Source organism: Phascolarctos cinereus, unplaced genomic scaffold (genome assembly GCF_003287225.1).
Source record: "Phascolarctos cinereus isolate Bilbo 61053 unplaced genomic scaffold, phaCin_HiC Scaffold_4;HRSCAF=312, whole genome shotgun sequence".
Classification (NCBI taxonomy): domain Eukaryota; kingdom Metazoa; phylum Chordata; class Mammalia; order Diprotodontia; family Phascolarctidae; genus Phascolarctos; species Phascolarctos cinereus.
The window spans coordinates 669702863-669723915 of record NW_027555847.1 but is presented as its reverse complement, the minus strand read 5'-3'; the positions used below and the strand labels follow the sequence as shown (position 1 = coordinate 669723915).

The 21053-nt window shown below is 43.4% G+C and overlaps 1 pseudogene across 1 annotated transcript in view; it reads right to left on the bottom strand.

The window, feature by feature from the left end:
• Positions 1 to 353: 353 nt before the first annotated feature.
• The window catches only part of LOC110196135 (cytochrome P450 4F2-like), a 50874-nt pseudogene continuing 30174 nt past the window's right edge, over positions 354 to 21053 (bottom strand). The window contains exons 3-13 of the transcript XR_013486426.1: positions 11923 to 12067; positions 9491 to 9544; positions 9033 to 9159; positions 8035 to 8156; positions 3408 to 3678; positions 2299 to 2365; positions 1900 to 2029; positions 1611 to 1744; positions 1306 to 1370; positions 957 to 1039; positions 354 to 674 (exon numbers count right to left, since the gene is read on the bottom strand). The product of XR_013486426.1 is annotated as a cytochrome P450 4F2-like (transcript). The remainder of the gene's footprint in view (positions 675 to 956; positions 1040 to 1305; positions 1371 to 1610; positions 1745 to 1899; positions 2030 to 2298; positions 2366 to 3407; positions 3679 to 8034; positions 8157 to 9032; positions 9160 to 9490; positions 9545 to 11922; positions 12068 to 21053) is intronic.

The window sequence follows — 21053 nt, the reverse complement described above, 5'->3', positions numbered from 1 at the left end:
TGTAAAAATAATCAACTCTGAAAGCTGTAAGAACCATCATCAATACTATGACTATTCATCTCTTATCCAAGAATATCTGTGTATGAGACCATCCACTTTACCATGTTCTTGCATAATTTGTTATAGGTTATTTTCTCCTTCAGTAGTGGTTGGGGACTTTCTACTATTAGACTATCAGGTAGATGGGAGATTATCTAACCAGATTTTTCTAGGTAATTGTGATTCCCATCTCCCCCTCTTCCCCACATTTCCATGTTCCTACTGATTCTTGCTGGAATTGAGAAATAGGGATTCCTATTTTCTCTCAGCAACCTCTACCTCATGGTATAAAGGCACAAAGCAAAACCAATATGTAATGTGTTAAAATGCTTTTATTCAGAAGACTCACAACCAAGACAAGGGTAACTGAAGGACTGGCAGTCTCCAGGCGTCCATGTCCCAGGCCTGAGGAAATTCTCATCCATCAATTCGGGGGGGTTTCTGAGGGGTGTGTCTCAGGGATGGAAGGATGCTGCAGTGGCTCTGCCCTCAGCCACAGCCCATCCTCAGCCCTGAGGATCACTTCTGGCTTCCTTCGGGCTGGGTGTTCATCAGGGAGGATTCTGAATCGCAGTAGAGTGAGAGCCAGCACAACCTTCATCTCATACATGGCAAAATTCTGGCCAATGCAATTCCTGTTCAAGGAGAGGGTCTGCCAATCCCCAGGTCTTGACCCCAACCTTATTCTGTCTTCCCACCACTACACATGTGTAAATGCACATGCATATGTGCATGGACACACATACACATACACACACACACAGAGGATGGCCCCTATATCTCCTGGGGATAGGGCTTGGGGCCTGAGACCCAGTCTCTCTTGAGGGTTTGGAGATGACCACAATGACCCAGAAGGGTGAGGGCATTTCCCCAGGACTTCGGGGAGGCAAATGGGAAAACATGTGCCATGGACTTACCTGGGTCCAGCTGAGAAGGGCATAAATGCCAATGGTGACATCTTCTGGAAATTGTCAAATTCAAAGCGGTGTGGGTCATAGACCTGCAGTAGAAGGACAGATCTAAGATGGTAGAGATAGCCCAGGGTGATACCAGGCAGGCAGACTTTTATCAGGGAGGCAAGGAAACTACCTTTAAGGCAGCAGGCCATTCCCTGTGAGGAGATCAATATTGTAGTCTCTTGCCTTCCTGGCTCTGCTCCCTAGAGGCATATTTAGGCTTCTCCTATATTCATTCTAGGCAAGGGCTCAACACTTTGCCATGAGTGTCCCTGACCCTTAGATCTGTCCAGATAACACAAGTAGGTACCTCAGGGTTGGACCACACAGATGGATTGTGGTGGGTTCCAAAAATGCTGATCAGACAAGTGCTCCCTGTTAAGAAGGAAGAGATAGAGAGCCCAACACGGCCAATAAATTCCATGCATTCACTTGTCAAAGTTCCGCCTCAACCCCACTCCTCCCCCATCAACTTTCTAAATATTATTCCTTGGCTGCTTCCTGAAGAAAACCTTATACCTGCTTTCTACCTTCTCCTACACTGCAGCCCCAGATGCAGCCCCTGTCGTGTCTTGCCTTCCCTTACTGTGCTACATACGCCTGGGTAAAAGATACCTTTGGGGATGACACGGCCATCAGGTAGTTGGATGTCCTTGGTGCATTGGCGAGCAATAGTAACAACTGGAGGGTGCAGCCTCAGGCTCTCCTTGATGCACATGGTCAGGAAAGGCATGTGGGACAGGTCATCCCTGGAGACAGCAGACCTGTCATCCTGGGAAAGGGGGCTTGGGGCTTAGGGATGTTTCTTTGGGGGAGTGTCTTGAGCTGTGGCCAGGATGGCCTGGGGGATGAGCTCCTAATCATCTTTCCTAGAGGAATTCTCCCAGTCTCATTCCACACTGACCATTCAATCTCCTCTGGCTGACGACACCTCAGGAGCTCCTGTATTTCCTGACGACAGAGGTCCTGGTATTCTTGGTGCTGGGCCAAGTTGTAGAGGGCCCAGGAGAGGCCACTTGCTGTTGTGTCATGGCCTGGGAGGAAGGGAGAAGACTCCAGACAATTGGAATGGGGGTGAGGGAGGTGTCTATCAGTGAACTGTGAAAGAGAGGGAATATCACAACCATACTGAAATCAGCACAGGCTCTGAGGGGACAGCTCCTTCTAGGCTAGTCCTGGTCAAAGCAGTAATCACTGAGGCTGACATCAGGAACGAGATATAAATGGGCTTCTTAAGGGGAAATCTCCTCGAAATCCCCAACACCCTTAGCCCCAGACCCTCCTACTCCATCTGCTCCCTTACCCTCGAACATGAAGGTGTCAGCCTCTGCCCGAATGTCTTTGTCTGACAAAGCCTTCCCATCTTCATCCTGGAATAGTACATATCTGTGGGTTCTTGGCTTCCTTCCTTCCTATGATCAGGCTCTACTCAGGATCCTCTTGTCAGCATCCCCCAGGAACTACTGATAGTGTCAGGTATCATACCTAGAACCTTGAGACTTAGCCCAAATTCTTAGCATAACTCATACCCCATAGCCTTCTAAAGTACCTGAAACTGTCCTCTGGACTCCTACTGCACTTACAGAACCACACCATAGAAGTCACCCGATATGTTCAAAACCCTCAGAAACTACACTGAGGAGTACCCAAAATCAGATACTGTTGGAAGACACACCTAGCATAAAAGAAACTTGAATTTAGAAGGGACCCTTACCCAAAGCATGAATCCTTTCTGATGCCAAAGAATATACCTAGCTTTGGTATACCCTGGAGGTATCAGGATTCTTTGATAGGCACTCTGTCCCTTAATAATTCTTGTCCCTTCCTCCTTAATACTCTCTCTCTCTCTCTCAAGCACATTTGTACCAAAGAAATTCTAGCTATTTCCAGCATACCCTAGACTCTCCTTTGATATAGCTAGAAGCAGCTTTAATGGTACTCCTAGATAAATCTATAATGTAGGGAATTACACTTGATATACTAGAACCACAGAAATATTTATGAATATGCCTGGAATCCTATTAACTATCCTGATAAACTTAGAAATAACCTCAGGGGATATACTTTGAGGTTATTTCTAAGTATAGTAGATATACTAGTTATTTCTAAGCATACTAGTTAATTGGATTCCAGGCATATTCCAGCTAGGATATATCTAGCTATACTTAGAACCCAAGTTAATCCTTTCATATACCTAGAACAGGCTAGAGGTAGCTATATCACCCCACCATGGGAGGGTGAAAACAGCATTCTATGTGACTCAGCTCTGGGACATATATTACAGAACCATGAATCTGCTTTGGCAAGCAAGCCCTTCATCTTCCCCTGGCTGTGCTCCCCCTCCCCATGGTCCCTCAGGGCTTCTGGAAGACTCCCTCCCTTCCCACCTCTCCCTGTAGCTCTAATGTTCACCCTGGCCAGCAGCAGAACATCTATGAAGTCCACAGTCTTTCCTTTAATCTTATTCCTGAGGAAGGCCTCAGAACCTTGTTCAGCAAGGACTCGGCGCCGGGTCTGGATGACATCATCTGTGAAGCTGTGTACCAGGTGGCAAGCCCTCAAGAATTGTCTCCCCTGGCTGGTGAGGTAGTATAGACGATCCCAGTATAGGATTGGCTCCTGGTTGCGTTTTGATACAAGGTCACTTAATTCCAAAATGGCAGAGATGTAGTGACTTGGCTTCCTGTGCAAAGTATGGGCCAGGATTAGGGGTCAGGCCAGCTAAGAACCCTGAGAGAACTCCAGCCCTTCAGGTTCCACATAGTTCAGAGTAAGCTCTTTAATGTCCCTCCAAAACAGCCCCCTCCCAACTTGCCTGCACTAGACACTGACATGACCTCTCCCCACTCTGTCACCCAGGCTCAAAACCACAAATCACATATGTTCTTCCTCCAAAATAGATAATCACAGAATCTCAGTTAGAAAAGACCTCAGAGGCCACGAAGGCCAACCTGGACCTGAACAAAAAATCCCTCTACAGTATCCTTAATGGGTCCCAGCATCTACTTGAAGACCTCCAGTGATGGAAAACATGCTAGCTTTTTGACAGTTCTAATTATTTGGAAGTGGGTTTTTCCCCCTTATAGCAAACCACAAACTGTCTCTCTACAATTTCCACTCATTAGCCCTAGTTCTGCCCTCTAACATAAATAATGATAAATCTAAGCATTCTTAAAGACCCAAAGATAGGCCTTCAAATACTTGTGAACTCTGTGGGGCATGGCACCAACATGATGTGGCGCCCACATTTCCTTTCTCTCTCTGTCTGGGCTGGCTCCCTCACTGCAATCAGCACTCATATTGGCAGGCCTGGGGTAGGGAGGAGAAAGATGGGGGGCAGGGGCTGGGAAGGAGATGTGGCTCATTCCCAGAAGTACGCCTGGCCATGGTCAGCCATGTTGCTACACTCACTCTGAGCCTCTTTCCTGTGTTTCCCATTTATACAGTCACAACGACACCAGTAACTCTAAAACATAAAACATTTGCTTGCTGAAAAGGCAAAAGCAAAAACAATCACATCATTATTCAATAGAAGACAAAAGCAAGAATAACCAGAATATAATTGTCCACTCATAAACCCTGGGTCATACTCTCCTGCCAGGTTACAAAGGTGAGAGAATGGGCACAAACCTATAGAAACCTGCAGTGAGGAAAGCAGGGAAACCCACATCCAGGTATTAATGTCCTTTTTAGAAAATAGTCTGCACTGCTGTCATCTACTGGGCAGAACCACTTCTACTGCACTTCTCTGACACTCCTAGGCCATGGAAGCAGCATTAAGCTCTTTCAGCAAACAACATGTTGTGTCCTTTCCATGACAAGCAGTTCCTATAAGTCTGGAATCTGTAGAGATTCATCAATCTGTTCTCTGGGCTAGGAAGGGTGACTACCTGTCTATAGAGAAAGGTCAATAGAGGGCAATGCAGTCATGCCCCTAAAGGATTTTCTCTGTCTCAAGCTGTAGATGGTATTGCATATAAGACAAGCCCAACAAGTTCTTTAAACCACAGAGAAGTCTGCTTTCCTCCAGTCAGCTCCTAGCATGAGCTCTCTTCCAAACAAAGCATCTCCCACGGCAACTGCAGAGCCTGCCTTTTTTTCAATCTCCTTTAAAACTGTTTCATTGCAAAGCAAAACAGCCAGGATAGCTCATCAATTACAGCAGAGAAGTCTGCTTTTCTCTAATTAGCTCCAGAAGCAAAGCGTTTCTCCACACTCTCTCCACTCCCAGACCACACCCCGCCCCCAACCTGATCAATGGGGTAGTGCAGACTCTAAACTCTACTCAGGTTTTGATTCATCTGCTCTTCTTTTCCTAATGCTTTTCCTGGCTTTTTGCTTCTTGCTTCTGTCTGGAGCTTCTCTGACCTTCCCTTCTCAGTCAGCTTCTACTCTCAGTTTCTATTCTTTGATTTCTAATGCCTCAAAGCAGGGTCTTGGCATGAGTGATGTTTAAATTGAAAAACCTAAAGTCCACATTTCATAAAGTATAACAAATAGTTATTAGACTAAAATCCCACAGTCCCAAAAGAGTTCTGCAATGCAGAGCTGTTCATCAGTCAAGTGCTGAAAATATTAATATTCAGATCAGCTGCTGGAAAACAACATGTTGCAGTGATCTCTGCATCACTCTGTTCTTTTGCATGTGAGTTGTTTTCAAACACATTTTCTCAGTACTGCTATTTGAAAGACTGTTTTCTCTCAGATCCCCAGAACTATTTGGGTTTCTTCAAACTTTTTCCTGTGTTTTTCCCTGCAAAAGCCCTTTTGTTTCCTTTTTCAGAAAATAAAGCATTCACATGAGAAAAGGATAGCACCTTACACTTAAACAAAGCTATCACCTCCCTCAGGGCAGTTAGGAGACACATGCACTGGACATAGCACCCAGCCTGGAGTCAGAAAGACTCAACTTCCTGAGATCAAATCCAGCCTCAAACACTTACAAGCTATGAGACCCTGGGCAAGTCATTTAACCCTGTTTGCCTCAGTTGCTCTTCTATAAAATGAGCTGGAGAAGAAAATGCCAATCCACTCCAGTATCTTTACCAAGAAAACCCCAAATGGGGTCACAGACACCACTGAACAGCAAATCACCTCCCTCTTCCCCCCAAGGCAGTCTCTTCTCAAGGATAACATTTCTAGTTCCTTCAACTGATCACCTGATATGGTGTGGTCTCCAACCTTTCCACAGTCCTGTTTACCTTGCTCTGCACACTACAGCTTTACCATGTATGGCATCAAGAACTGAACACAATACTTGCATATGTGGCCTTTTATACCTTCCTTTCTATCCCCACAGCTTTTACCCTAAGCTATTATACAGTAAATGCTAACCTTTGATTATCTTAGTCTCATCATTTCTGACCCAAGAGAACAGGGAAAGACTGAGGAGGTACTTTTAAAGAAAAGGCTGTGCTTGACCATCTGTGCCCATATCTTAGGTTTATGCAGTGCTAAAAGTCTCCAGTTGTTTGAATACAACTGAATGAGACCTCCAAGGATGCACACAACACAAAGAAACAGAAAAATGAATGTATAATGAAAGCTCCCAGGTAGGGTTCTCCTACTCTCCCATACAGAGGTCTCAGCAGGATTTCTTGCTTTCTTGTCAACCTATTTAGTTCTGCAATATCCCAATTACTTTAGGCAAAATGGGCCCAGACTTCTGGGAAGGAAAAGACACTTGTAGGAAATGACAGACAACTTCAGATGGGAAGAGAGAATGGCAGCAGATTCTGCCTTCCTGCCCAACAGAACAATGAACCATCTTTGATGATTGTGCTGATATCTGGGCCAGTGGTTCACAACTTATTTTTTTAATCACAGCATAATATTCTTTGCCAGAAAGAATTTTGGCACATAACTGGAGAATCAAACTACTTACATGTGTATATACAATTGCTAATATGAAGCCAATACAATTCAAGGCATGCCTACCAAAAACTCATGGCCCACTTTTTGAAAACCAGGCTGAGTGACAGCTAGGTGGCACAATTTATAGAGCTCTGCAACTGGAGGCAGAAAGACTTGAGTTCAAATCTGGCCTCAGAAATTTACTAGCTATGTGGAAAGTCACTGAACCTCTGTTTGCCCAGTTTCCTCAACTATAAAATGAGAACTGAACTGATTATCTTAAAACCCAGATTTAAATTCAGGTTGCTTGACACCAACTGCACTTTCCCTGACACCTCTATTTCTTCTTTACTGGCATGCCTCTGAGACTGGGGTGCTATCTTGTCTCTCTTTCATTCTTCCAGTATCTGCTCTCCTGACCTGTGACCAAGTACTTCTTCACACCATGCTCTTCATGGCAGCCAGTACATTGACCACTGGGGACAATTCTCCCATGGACCTTCTCCCATTGCCCTTCCCCAGGTATCTGCCTCATCCAGAGGATCTGTCTGGAATCACTCACTGATACTATTACAAAGAAAACTCTCACTGGGGACATCAGGTACCCATAGGTGAAGGAAAGGGGGAACTGAACCAGAAAGAGAATCAGAAGGGGTGACAAGTGAGTGCCTCACTCCCAAAAGTTTATTTATGTATATTTATTTTTTAGACTTTTTTAATGTACTTGTTGTTTCCTCCTATAGACCATAATCTACTTGAGTGTAGGGACTATTTCACTGATATCTTTGTAAGGTCAGTGCTTAGCACAGTACCTGGTACCCAGTAGGAACATAATAAATGCATGAAGTTCCTACGACACTGGAATTGCCATATTTGTAAATGGTTGATGATGAAATAGTCACTAGTGCCTTACCAAGACTAGTCTGGGGAGATACTGAAGGCAATGTACCTCCCTCTAAGGAAGTAGATCAGGGATGGGGTTTAGAATATTAAAGACACACATAGCTAGTATAGGGCCTCCAGGTTCCATGTTAAGTTTGATCTGCCACTCTTCCTTCACCATCCTAAATCTCAACCCTAACAGTGAGCATTCCTCTTCAATAGAGTTCTTCCTTTCCCTGCACACTGTGGCTATGTTGCCTCTAGTTCCTATGCCCTCAAAGTCAAGAGCTGGGCTGAGACTTACTCCTGACAGTGGCTGTCATGGCTGAAGACACATTTCTGCAAGCTGTCCAGGGTCATGAGGCTGATGTGCTCAAAAACATTCAGGCGGATGCTGCCCCCAACATACAGTTGTCTCCAATTCATCTGCCCAAGAAAGAAATCATAAGTGTGAATCTGGACTCTTCCCAGGAGCCGAACCTTTGTCCTGAGCCTCTGTAAAAGGCTAGTGAAAGCAAGAGAAGGATCTCTTTTTGTCATAGGGAACCAAGTGGGGGCTATAGATCACATTCAGAGCTCTCCTTAGGGTAAAAGGGAGTCATTGGCTAGGAGTCAGGAGAACTGAGGTGCAATCTGAGTTATGCTGCTGTGTGAACTATTTTGTGCAACCCCAGCAACTTCCTTCTTCATCTGTTAAAATGGGGATGATTAACACTGGTCTCTCTGCCTCATAAGATGCTGGGAGGAGATGAGGTCATGGACAGAAAACTGAACTGAAAGGGCAAGTACTGGAGAAGACTTATATGTGATGGTGGCCGTGGGTTCTGTTCCACCACTTCAACCCCCTCAGGCTAAATTCAAGGAAAGAGAGTGGTGGGATAGATGAGAGGCATAACTAGGCACTTTTGCACCAATAATCCCAACAACAAATGGTAGCTGAGATAAAGTAGACTAAATGCACCATCATTTGGGGCTCAGGGGAGATACCACAAAAGACTAAGGTGCAACCTGGGGGTGAGGGTACGAAGTAGGACCTTACCCAAGTCTACCTTTGTTGGATCTCTCCTTTAACTAATAATTGTTGATAACTAGATCCTAAACTCTGCTTATTCCCTACTGAATCACTGTAGCAACCTCTAATTTCTTTTTTTCTATAGGGGAAAAGCCTTGGTCACCTTGCTGTAGTCATGGACACCATCACACCTGTTGCAATACAAGGTGATCTAACAATGAATTCACTCCACATAAGCTGCTGGCCTCTTGGGGTCTCCTCCCATCTACCCACAGCTTTTCCAGTCTTACATGCATGATGTCAGTGGACTTGTTGAAAATCTTTATGTAGGGTTTGAGGATGTCAAAGTGAAAAGCTGGGTCAGCAGGCGCCGATGCTGGCTCCATTTGTCTCCTTTGCTCAGAAGCAGCCCATCTCCTGGGAGAAAGATGGTGGAAGAAGATCATGCCCAGACCATAATAACACTACGCAGGACCCTTACCCCACACACAGATCCCACAGCACATCCCCCCCCCATCTAGGCCCCTCACCAATTCTTTACTTATCCCTATTCCTAAATCTCTCACCCACAACTACTAGCCTTCAACCCATTATTACCCAAACACTAATCCTCCCAGGATTCTATTCTCCCTTAGTCCATTAATATTCAATCCTTTAGTTCAATGAGCTCCTTGGTCAAAAGCATCTTAAACTTTTCTCCTCAGTTGCCTTCTCAATTCCTAGTGCTTCTGCCCTAACCATCACTCACCCAGCCAAGGCTTGAAGAATCCATAAAAAAGCTTGTCCTTGGGTGCGATATTGGCTGTTGAGACATATGTGTTATTTCAAGGGGTGGTGTAAAGATCATATGGTGAAGATGGGGGAGGAATGTGCCACGAGATAGCCAAGAGGGAAGAGAAGGGAGGGGAACTCAATCGCAAGCTGGGACATAGGAGGCTGGAGCTTCCTTTCCTTTGCCATTACCCATCCCCAACCGCAAAACAACTTCCTCCTAAGTTCAACACAGAAAGGGTAGAGAAAGCAAGAGGACAGCAGAGATCAAGGTGAAAAGCAAATAATGTTGGGTGGAGGGCAAGAGCAGGAGGCTTAATGTGGGAGAACAACCAGATATAGCCTGATGTCCTACCTGGGCAAGATTCAAAGAAGGCCCCAAGCTTGGCCCAAAGCACCCTGGGAATGGCCAACGCATGACCCAGATCTGGCTTCTTATTCCTCAGATACCACCCAGAAACGGGCCCAGACATGGCCTTGCAGATGATCAGTAAGGAAAGCTTGCTTTTCCAATATTTCAATATTTCTATGTGTCTTATTTAAGAACTCCTGGTCATTCTCCTAGGTATGTTTGATTTCTCCACCATGCCTCGGATGCCCTCTCACACTGGAGCTTCCCTCATCCCCTGTGACCCTTTCACCCTCTAACATCCCTCTACCTCTGTGGCCCCTCTTTTGCCATGACTGATTTCTGGGGTCTCCGTTTTGAAGAGGGGCCCAGACCGGCCTTCCTTCATTCCTCTCCTAGCTTGGCTTCTGAATCTCCCTTCCCTCATCTTTCTCTCCCCTTTCCCCTCATTAAAATGTCAGCTCCTTAAAGGCAGGGACTATGGGATTATTTTTGGGGGTGGGGTTGCTTGTATTTGTATTCACTCTTAGTATAGTGGCTGGCATATCATAAGCAGGAGCAATTTATTAAGCTCCTCCTTTATGCTAGATACTGTGCCAGGTGCTAATGATACAAAGATGAAAACAAAATAATTTCTGCTGTTGAAAAACTTACACGCTATTTGTGAAGGAGAAGGCAAGGGTGAGCTCATGAGAGCTATATGTACACGGATTATACATATAATGTATTACACATACACATGGGGGCATTTGATCATGGTGTTCTATGATTCATGGCTATACAGTACCACCAGCAGAATTATTGTTTTTTAAAAAATGAGATTTAGTTTCAGGGAAAAACCTGGGGTCTTTGAAAGCACTACACAATTTACCAAAAGAAATGCAGTGTTCTCTTTTGCTTCTATTTTATTTTTTACTATATCGATTGTCCATCCACAGCTTGACCCCTAGAGAAGCTAAACTGAGCTACAGTGGTGACTGTGTTTGGTGGCTCTGGTCCTGTCCAATGCTAAGATTCTTCCAGCCCTAAGCCATCTTCCCCTTGTGAGGGAGTTGGAACCAAAGATCATGGACTGGGTGAAAGAGGAGGAATGCTAAGGGTTCCCACTGCTCTCTTTGAACCAGAGTATATAAGACCCTCTGCTTGGTGTTCAAAGCTCTTCACAAGCTGCCCCACCACTGCCTTTCAGTTTTCTTTTACCTTACTCTTCTCCTTGTACCTGCAGTTCATTGATGCTGTCCTCCTTGCTGTACATGAGACAACTTCAGGTGTTTTCATTGACTATCTCCCACTCCTAGAAAGCTCTCCTTCTTCATCTCCACTTTGTGGCTTAAATGACTTACTTCAAGTCCCAGCTAAAACTCCACCTTCTACAAGAAGTCTTTCCCAAGGCACTATAATTCTAGTGCCTTGACTGGACTATTGGTTCCAATGTATTACAGATATAGATACAGCTATAGAGGTGGAGATAGATAGATATGGATATAAATATAGAAATCTATAGAGATAGAAATGGATATAGACATAGATGCAGAGATATACAACAGGAACTGTCTTTCACCTTTCTTTGCATCCTCAATGCTTAGCACACTGCCTGGCACATAGTGCTTGATAAATTTTATTACTATTTCCTAACTTTCCTCTGCATCCTGGACACTCTAGATATCAGATGGAACTTCCTAACATTGAGTCTCTCATCATTGTTTTCTTTCCTCCTTTCAACTTCTCTCTCGCTTCTAGCTTCTATCTTTCTCCTCTGTCCACTCCCTCCTTCTTTGTCCCTCATCCTTTATTTCTCCCACCACTGTCTCCTTCTTCTTCCCCTTCCATCATATTTCCATTCTTCAACCCTTCCCTATTCCCTCTTTTTACATCTAGCAGCTTTTATTGCACCTGTCCCGAGGAGAAAAGTTCTTGAAGGCAAGAACTATTGATTTTTCTCCCTGTATTAGGTGCTCTATGATCATATATGTCAGTGGGAGGGTTGGTGAATAGCTAGCTGAGGAGGCAGGCAGGGATAGATGTTGCCACGGTAACCAGGATCCTTGGGGTTTACATACCTGAAGCTGATGTGACAGGCCTGATGTAGTCTGGGTGGCAGATGAAAACAATTGGGTGGATGGGTCCACCCCACATTAGAAAGACCTCCCTGAAAGTGGTCACAAACTTAATAATATTCTTTATACCTTCTTCAGAGGGTTTGATCTGCAAATAAAGCAACAGGAAGAATCAGCACTTTCAAACAAACTTTAAGGAAGTGCCAAACCTGCCATGGGCAGGAAAAGGCTGAAGATTCCAAAAGGGATACAGACGCATGGGCTTTTCTGAGGGCCATCTCCCTCATGCAACCAGCATGAGAGGGTATGTAGCACCATAGAAACGGTCCAAGCCTGGTACAGAGTCTCAGAATTGTAGGGACTCCAGAGGCCATCTAATCTAACATGCACCCAAACAAAAATCTAGTGGACAACATGCTCAACAAGTAGACTTTGTGTTTCTTTTTGAGGAGCTCCAGTGAGGGGGAAGCTTCTACTTTCTCAAGAGAGTTCACCCCATTTTAAGGCGGCCATTATTGATAGGAAGCTTTCCCTAACTTCAAGCCTAAATCAGTCTCTCTATACTTTCCATCCATTACTCGTAGTTGTACCCACTGTGGTCAAGTGGACAATTCCAATTTCTCTTCCTTGCTTTCCACACTATGACAGCCCTTCAATAATTAAAGACAGTAACTCCTAGACTGAAAAAAAAAACCTTTGCTATAACTCCTTAGATAAATGTATGGTATCCAAGATATATAGAGAACTGACACAAATATGTAGGACCAAGAGCCATTGCCCCAATAAATAAGTGGTCAAAAGGTACCAACAGTTTTTAGAAGAAATGATGAGCAGCAAATATATGAAAAATTCTCCAAATCACTAATAAGAGAAATGCAAGTTTAAAACTCTGCGGGTTCACTTATCAACATGGAAAAGATGATAGCAAATGCATTCAATGCTATGAAAAGACAGGAACAACAATACACTGTTGGTAGAATTGTGAACTGATTCAATCATTCTAAACAGTTTATAATTATCTAAGAAAAGTCATTACCTGATCCATACCCTTTGACCTAGTTATCTTGGTTATAGAAAAGAAAGAAAAGGGGAAAAAAGAAAGAAAGAAAGAAAAAGAAAGAAGAAAAGAAAGAAAAAGAAAGAGAGAGAAGGGAAGGAGAAAGAAAAAGAAAGGAAGGAAGAGAAAAGAGAGAAAGGAAGGAGAAAGAAAAAGAAAGAGAGAAAGGAAGGAGAAAGAAAAAGGAGGAAGGAAGAGAGAGAAAGAAAGAAAGAAAGAAAGAAAGAAAGAGAGAGAGAGAAAGAAAGAAAAAGAAAGAAAGAAAGAAAGAAAGAAAGAAAGAAAGAAAGAAAGAAAGAAAGAAAGAAAGAAAGAAAGAAAGTCCTATGTGTGAGTAATCCTATTTCATATATAATGGGATTACATAGAGCATGTGCAAAGATTCACTTTCTGCTTCTAACTGTCCACATGTGAGTGACTCAGTGCTGAAGAGTATTAACACTGTCCACTGAGCCAGGAGAACAGACAGAATAATGGATCTTGAAAAGGGCAGTGACTCTGCCTCTCTTGATCAGTCTTCCTTTGACCCTTGAGCTGGCATCATACAACTCTAGGACTTCCTATGAAGAGGGCAGGTCGAATTGCACCTCACTCTTTTCCATCCTTTAGCCCCATGTGACCACAGCACACGGCAGCTAAAGTACATGTCCTGCTCAGCCACCCTCAGTTGGAGGTCTCATTGGACATTACCCCGTGGGGAAGGTGGAGACCTGGGGGGAGGCCTGAGCCTGGACTTTAGATCTGCCTCTTTTGTGTTTATGCTGTCATGGTCTTAGGTGAATAAGCATCAATACCTAAATGAATGTGCCCCACTCTATCCAAAGAAACTACCCTGTGAGTTTCAGAGGTTCAGAAGTTCGGAGTCCCTTGATCAGAGCTGATTGGTGGCATGGAATGGGGTGGACAGAGGGGGCAGGAAAGGGGAATCCCCAGCAGATACTCCAGTGTTTCTTAGAGGAGAAGATCACTGTGAAGAGGATGAACTCAAATCACTGGTCTACCTTCCTTTCAACTTTCTCTGTGTATTTCCCCATCATTAAGGGAACCCTTGAAATCCTAGAAACCCTCCAGACACTGGAGAAGAGAAGAGAATCTAGAACATTACAGCCTGTAGGGTCCAACAAGGTCCCACAAAGGGCAGAACTGAAGGGCTGAATAGGTGGTGCCAATGGAATGGAGAAGTGGCCTTATCCCTGATACACGTGGGAATAAAGCTAAGATGCTCTTCCAGAGCCAAGAACCTTCCCTAGGAGCCAACACCACAAAACACCAACATTCTGACAGGGGATGAGGAAAGTGACACCCCCAGTCTCTTGAAAAGATTGAGCAGCTGAGTAGGAAACCACAGAGTTCCATGATGAGTCCTGTTTCCATTTAACCTGAAGCTAAGGTACCAAGGACCTCTCGAGACTTGTGTGGCAGCTAATACCATCCCACCCAGCTTGGGGCTGCAGAGATGGACATTGAGCTTCTCTGAGGGGCCACACCTTGGAGCTGAGGAAGAAGACATAAGGGTCCAGCCTCTAACATAACATCAAACCCCATCACCCAGGTTAGGTCAGGTTAAACCATAAGATAGTCATTCAATAAACATTTACTAATTTAACTGATAACTAATTAATTAAAAATTTACTGCTATGTGCCAGGCACTCTGCCAAGAACCAAGGATACAAAGAAAGATAAAAGACAGTACCAGCTCTCAAGGAACCCACAATCTAATAGAGGAGACCACATGCAAATAGCCAATGTAGACATGCTATATACAGGATAAATAGGATATAGTCAACAGAGGGAAGGCACTAGAACTCAGAGGGACTGGGAAAGTCTTCCTGTAGAAGGTGGGATTTTAGCTGAGGCTTGAAAGACAGGGGTCAGCTGCTCCAGGTCTCGGAAATAAAAAGTCTCTCGGTGCTTTCCTCCTACGCTTACTGTTCTCTATTATATTTGAATCTCTCAAACACAACCAGAAGAGACTGATCCAAGTCTCAGGCAATTACCTTTTCAGAGATACCTTAGATGTTGTTTAAGAACAGTCTTATACAGAGCAGCCTGTACTAGAATGAGAACTCCCCAACCACAGAGGAGCTACCAGGTGGAGCCACATAGCACCAAGTAAACAAGGGAAAGGACAATCACAGCACTCTAAGAATTATATCAGGAAAGACACATAGGGGAAACTTCACAAACAGTACAGTGATAACCTTCCTGATCCCTAGAGGCTTACTTACTTAAGTCTATATCTCTCTCCACAAACAACCATATGTCCTCAGGGTTCATTTGCAATCAGTTTAATTATTTACAGGAACTAACAACTATTCTAGGTGGTGCAATGGGTAAGAGCTCTGGACTGAGTTTAAATCCTATCTCAAACACTTACAAGCTTTATGACCCCAGGAAAGTCACTTAACCTCTCTCAGTCTGAGTTTCCTCAGACTTGAAAGTCAAGATTTCAAAAGATCATAAACTAGAATGTTGGACTGACTCTAATAAGATATTTAACAGGAATAGATCCTGTGATTTATGAATGTAGATTTAGAGCTAGAAGAGACCTTAGGAGAAATAGGAAATAAGCAATTATTTGTTGTTGTTCAGTCATTTCTTCATGACCCCATTTGGGGTTTTCTTGGCAAAGATGCTGGAGTGGTTTGCTAGTTCCTTCTCTAGCTCATTTTACAGAACTCAGTAGGAATATTTTTCCCATGACAGCTGGCTGACCATAGATTGTATATACCATACTTTTTCAGTTCTTTTTCAGGAAAATGATAAATGTTGGAGGGGATGTGGGAAAATTTGGACACTGATGCACTGTTGCTGGAGTTGTGAACTGATCCAACCATCCTGGAGGGCAACTTGGAACTATGTCCAAGGGCTATAAAAATATGCATACCCTTTGACTCAGCAATGAGATGACTAGGTCTATATCCCAGAGAGATTTAAAAAAAGAAAAAGAAAAAGAAAAGGGACCTATTTGTACAATAAAAATACTTATAGCAACTCTTTTTATAGTAGCTAAGAATTGGAAATTGAAGGAATGCTCATCAATTGGGGAATAGTTGAACAAGTTGTGGTATATAATTGTAATGGAATACTATGTGCTATAAGAAATGATGAGCAGGATGATTTCAGAAAAACCTGGAAAGACTTGTACGAACTGAAGCAAAGTGAAGTAAGCAGAATCAGTAGAATATCATACACAGTAAGAACAATACTGTTGGCTTAGCTATTCTCAGCAATACCATGATCCAAGACAATTGTGAAGGACTCATGATGAAATATGCTCTCCACCTCCGAGAAAGAACTGGTGGAGTTTAAATGCAGATCAAAGCATACTATTTTTCACTTTCTTCATTTTTTCATGGGTTTTTTTTTGTCTGTGTTTTTATTCACAACATGATTAAAATGGAAATATGTTTTGCATAAGCGCACACGATTACACAACCTACATCAAATAGTTTATTGTCTCAGGAAGTGGAGGAAGGGAAGGAGGGAATTTGGAACTCAAAAATTTTTTTAAAAGAATGTTAAAAATTGTTTTTACATGCAATTGGGGAAAAATGAATTTTTTCTTAAAAAAATACTTCTTTTTCAGGTTTGAATGGGACTTGATGGCCTCCATGGTCCCCTCCAACTCTGAAATTCTATAATTTTCCAATTTTATGAAATATCTATGACATAGGGCAGATAGGTGGCACAATGGATAGAGTACCAGGCCTGGAGGCAGGAAGAATTATCTTCTTGAGTTCACATCCAACCTCAGACACTAACTTACCTGTATGACCCCAGGAAAGTCACTTAACTCTGTTTGCCTCAGTTTCCTCATCTGTAAAATGAGCTGAAGAAAGAAATGGCAAACCACTCCAGTATCTTTGCCAAGAAAACTTCGAATGGAGTCAGGAAGAGGGGGACATGAGTAAAATACAGGAACAACAATTACCTACGACATCTAGACATCACGCTAAGCGCTAGAAATATAAAACAAAAACAAAAACAGTCCCTGCCCTCAAGAAGCATCCAGACTATTATAGGCATGTGCAGAGACCCGAATACAAGATAATTTAAGGAGAAAGAATGCACTAACAGTAGAAGAGGCTTCCCTTAGAAAATGCATATCAGTAAGACCTTGAAGGACATTAAGAACACCTAGAAGCAGCTGGGAGACAGACAGTATAAAGGCACAGCAGGAATTGGGATGTCAAGGTCTACAATAATTAAACAAGTTTAGCTGGAACATAGAATTAGTGAAGGAGAGTGAGATGAAATCAGTCTAGTGCCAGGTTTGGGGGTTTTTGAGGTTTGGTTTTGTTTTTTCTTTTTTTGGTGAGGGGGAGGTGGTTAAGCCTGGTCCTATGAACCTGTGATTGAATCCAAGCAGGATGCTCTAAGGGAGGAATCTCCCTGGGCCAGTGCAAATCAGCAGTTTCCAGCCTGGGAATGCCTGGGGCACTGACAGATAAAGAGACTGGGAGCTGGTGAAAACCTGCTTAAGTGGTCCCTGGTCCCAGCTCATAGGACGCAAGAATGCTAAGATTCAGGTGACAGTCTCCACATCCCGGGCCACTCGCTTGCTATGGCATGGTTAGAGTTAAGTTTCCTGGGTCCCTGCCCTCATTTCTCATTGCTTATTAGACAAAATACCAAGACTTCACTAGTCCAGACCAGCCCCACTGCCTTCTGCTCTCGAGTGGGGGTGGGAAGAAAAGTGGAGCAGCTGGCTGCACTTCTTAGAGCTACAGACAGTTGGGCAAGTGCCCCTGGGCTACCCACCCCAATGGAGCGGTGTCTTGTCCCTTTGTCCTGAGGGGAGGGAAGGGGTCAAAGGTGAGTCTTGCTTGTTATGAGTCCTTCTGTCTATCTGCTACACCATACTGTCTCTCAGATTATGGTTTTTTACATGTTAAGTGAGAATTTACCTTCTATTCTAGGAGCAATGAGGAGCAACACAAGGAGCAACAAGAGGCCAACACAGGTCAAACCATGTCACTCCCCTACTCAACAAACATCAGTGGCTCCCTATTGCCTCCATTTGGCTTATAAAGCTCTTCAAAACCATGCCCCAACTTAGATTTCCAGCAAATTACATATTACTCCTTGCCACACACTATACAAACTAATCAAAGTAGACTTTTTATTGTACTTCAAACATCTCCCGTCTCCATGCCTTTACACTGGCTGTCTCTCTTGCCTGATACACTGCCTCCCCATCTCTCTTCTCAGAACACTTGGCTTCCTTCAAAGCTTGTGTCGCCTTCTACATGGAGCTTTTCCTGATTCTTCCTGTGTGGGATGCCACTCAAATTAAAGAACACACAGAGGTATCCAAGGAGAAACAGAAAGTTAATTTATTATTATTATTTCAAACCTCGAGATTTGAAGTGTCCCTCCACCAGAATACTCTGATGAAAGGAAACAAAGTAGAGGAGCAAAGGACCTGATTAAACAGCCCTAATGGGCAAATTCCCCCCTCCCACCAACTAGCCACTATTTGGCTCACATTCTCAATGTCCATAGAAACTGAAAACAAAACAATGAACACAATATATGTATCTGTATTTCTTAGTTTGCTGAAGTAATACCAAAGAAGCAATTAAAGATGTGCAGTCAAGCTAGACACTGTACTGTATAGCCAGGTCACCACGACCAAAATATAGCAACAGGTGCATCAACAAAATACAGGGGGGCTTCTTCAGGAGTTCCAGGCTTGGCAAACTTTAACCACTGAACAATGGCATGGGGGGGAGGGTACTTGGGGTTGAATTCCCATAAATCAGGTGATTTCTAGTAAATCAAAACTTAGGCCTGTCAGGCTGCTATGCCTGCCTTGAGTCTAATACAATTTCTATTTATTCTTCTAAGAAGTTTTCATGGGACTCCTCATCCCACTCAGCCTTGTCCCAAACCTTAATTACACTGAGGAGTCTTCACTGGGACATCCCATTCATTCCCTACCCTCAGCTGCCGCTGCTCCTACTCCAAAAAAGTACCATATATATTTCCTGCGTGTATGAATACATACATATATATAGTTTGCATAGGTCTTAGATATGCGTGTGTTATTTCATCTGAGGCAGGTAAGTGGCACAGAAGACAGAAGCACTGGGCCTGAAGTCAGGAGGACCTAAGTTCAAAGCCTGCCTCAGACACTTAATGGCAATGTGATCTTGGTGAAGTCACTTACCTCTTTTTGCCTCAGTTTTCTCAGCTGTATAATGGGGATAGTAATAGCACCTATCTCCCAAGGTTGTCAAGAGGATCAAATGAGATAGTATTCATAAGGCACTTAGCACAATGTCTGGCATAAAATAGGAGCTATATAAATGCTAATTATTATTATTGCTGTTGTTGTTACCTATTAGCATGTAATGTCCTTGAGGACAGGGAATATCTTATTTTTGTTTTTGCATCCCCAGTGACTGACACAGTGACTTAAGCAAGCACTTTAAGAAATTCTTATTAATCAACTAATTGATTGAGAGAAAAGTCACAGTCCATAGGGAAGGCAACAAGGGATGTAAAGAGAGGAGAGGAAAAATAGGAAATAGGACAAGGAAACTCAGGTAAGCAGCTGGAGTCCCAGAACAATCAATGAGGGAAACAGTAGAGGCCACCTCCATTGCTTACCTTACCACACCCTTGTGATGACCTAACCTATTTATAATTTGATCCCATAGAATCATAGACTTTTGGACTCAGGACATTAGAACTGGAAGGGATCCGGAATGTGAGAGATGGAAGGAAGCTTAGAATAGCCAACACAGACATTCAGAAGTGAAAAGGACCTTAGAACATGGAATATCAGAAATCGACCAGTCCTTTAGTCAATCAGTCAATAAATATTTAAATAAATGTCTTAAACATATTTAATATGTGTAAGCACTTCATGTGCTACAAATGGGACGTGATGTGATACAAATATCTTAGGACATAGATAAATAGAAATGAAATCCGAACTAGAAGGAGCTTAGAGCAGAGAATATTGGCGCTGAAAGGGTACTAACCTACAGGAGAGATATATCTACCATTAATCAGGCAAACACAAGGGTAGGGAAGTGAGGGATTGAAGAGGGTGAAATCCTGAAGACCAAGTCAGGTCAAGAGTTAGGATTCCTCAGATTGCCAGGATTCAAGGTAGTGATGCATAAGTGGGATGACTGATGCTGGGGCAACGGTAAAGATTCCGAGTCATGGAGGTTGGTCTGCAGCTCAGAAGGACCCATTACCCGGAGCAACTGCAGACTGACTATTACATGATGCAAGCTGCTTTCCCAAGCCTTCAAGCCCCATAAGATGGTGGCATGCACTCCCTGCACCTAGCCTGTTTAGATTCAGATGTCATGGGTCAGGTCACAGTGGCCCCTGCTGGCTTAACTACCCAAATTCCTGGTCTTGTTTTGGTTTAAAAGAAGGGTGGGGAGAGATTATTATTGTTATTACTGTTGTTGTTATTATTATTATCCCTTTTACAGATGAGGAAGCTAGCTCATAGAGGCTGTGACTTGCCTAGTTTAAAACAACCAGTATACCTCAATACCTATGCCAAGAGGAATGTTGCAACTAGCTGGGAGATCTATCAGGGGCAGGAACAGAAGGCTTAAGCCTGTTTTCCCAAGCTTGAAAGTAGGAACAGGGAATGGAAGGAAGCAACGAGTGGGGAGAGCTTCTTATCAGGCTATATAATAGGCGAAAGGAAAGTGGAAACATACTCATTTTTTTTTGTTTGTTGCTTTTTTGGTGAGGCAGTCGGGGTTAAGTGACTTGCCCAGGGTCACACAGTTAGTAAGTGTAAAGTGTCTGAGGTCACATTTGAACTCCAGTCCTCCTGATTCCAAGGCTGGAGCTCTATCCACTGGGTCACCTAGCTGCCTGAAACATACTGCTTTTAACAAACAGTTGCTAAAAATATTTCTAATAATTACTTTTGTATCCCAAACAATCACTTCCTATACCAATTAAATGATTTTGCTGATGCCATGCTGTTGTTTGCCTCAGTTCCTGTTAGCACAATATTAATTAAATATCTAGACCATGTTGATTTTAGAGATCCATGCTTCCATACTGGAATGGGGCTCAAGCCACACAG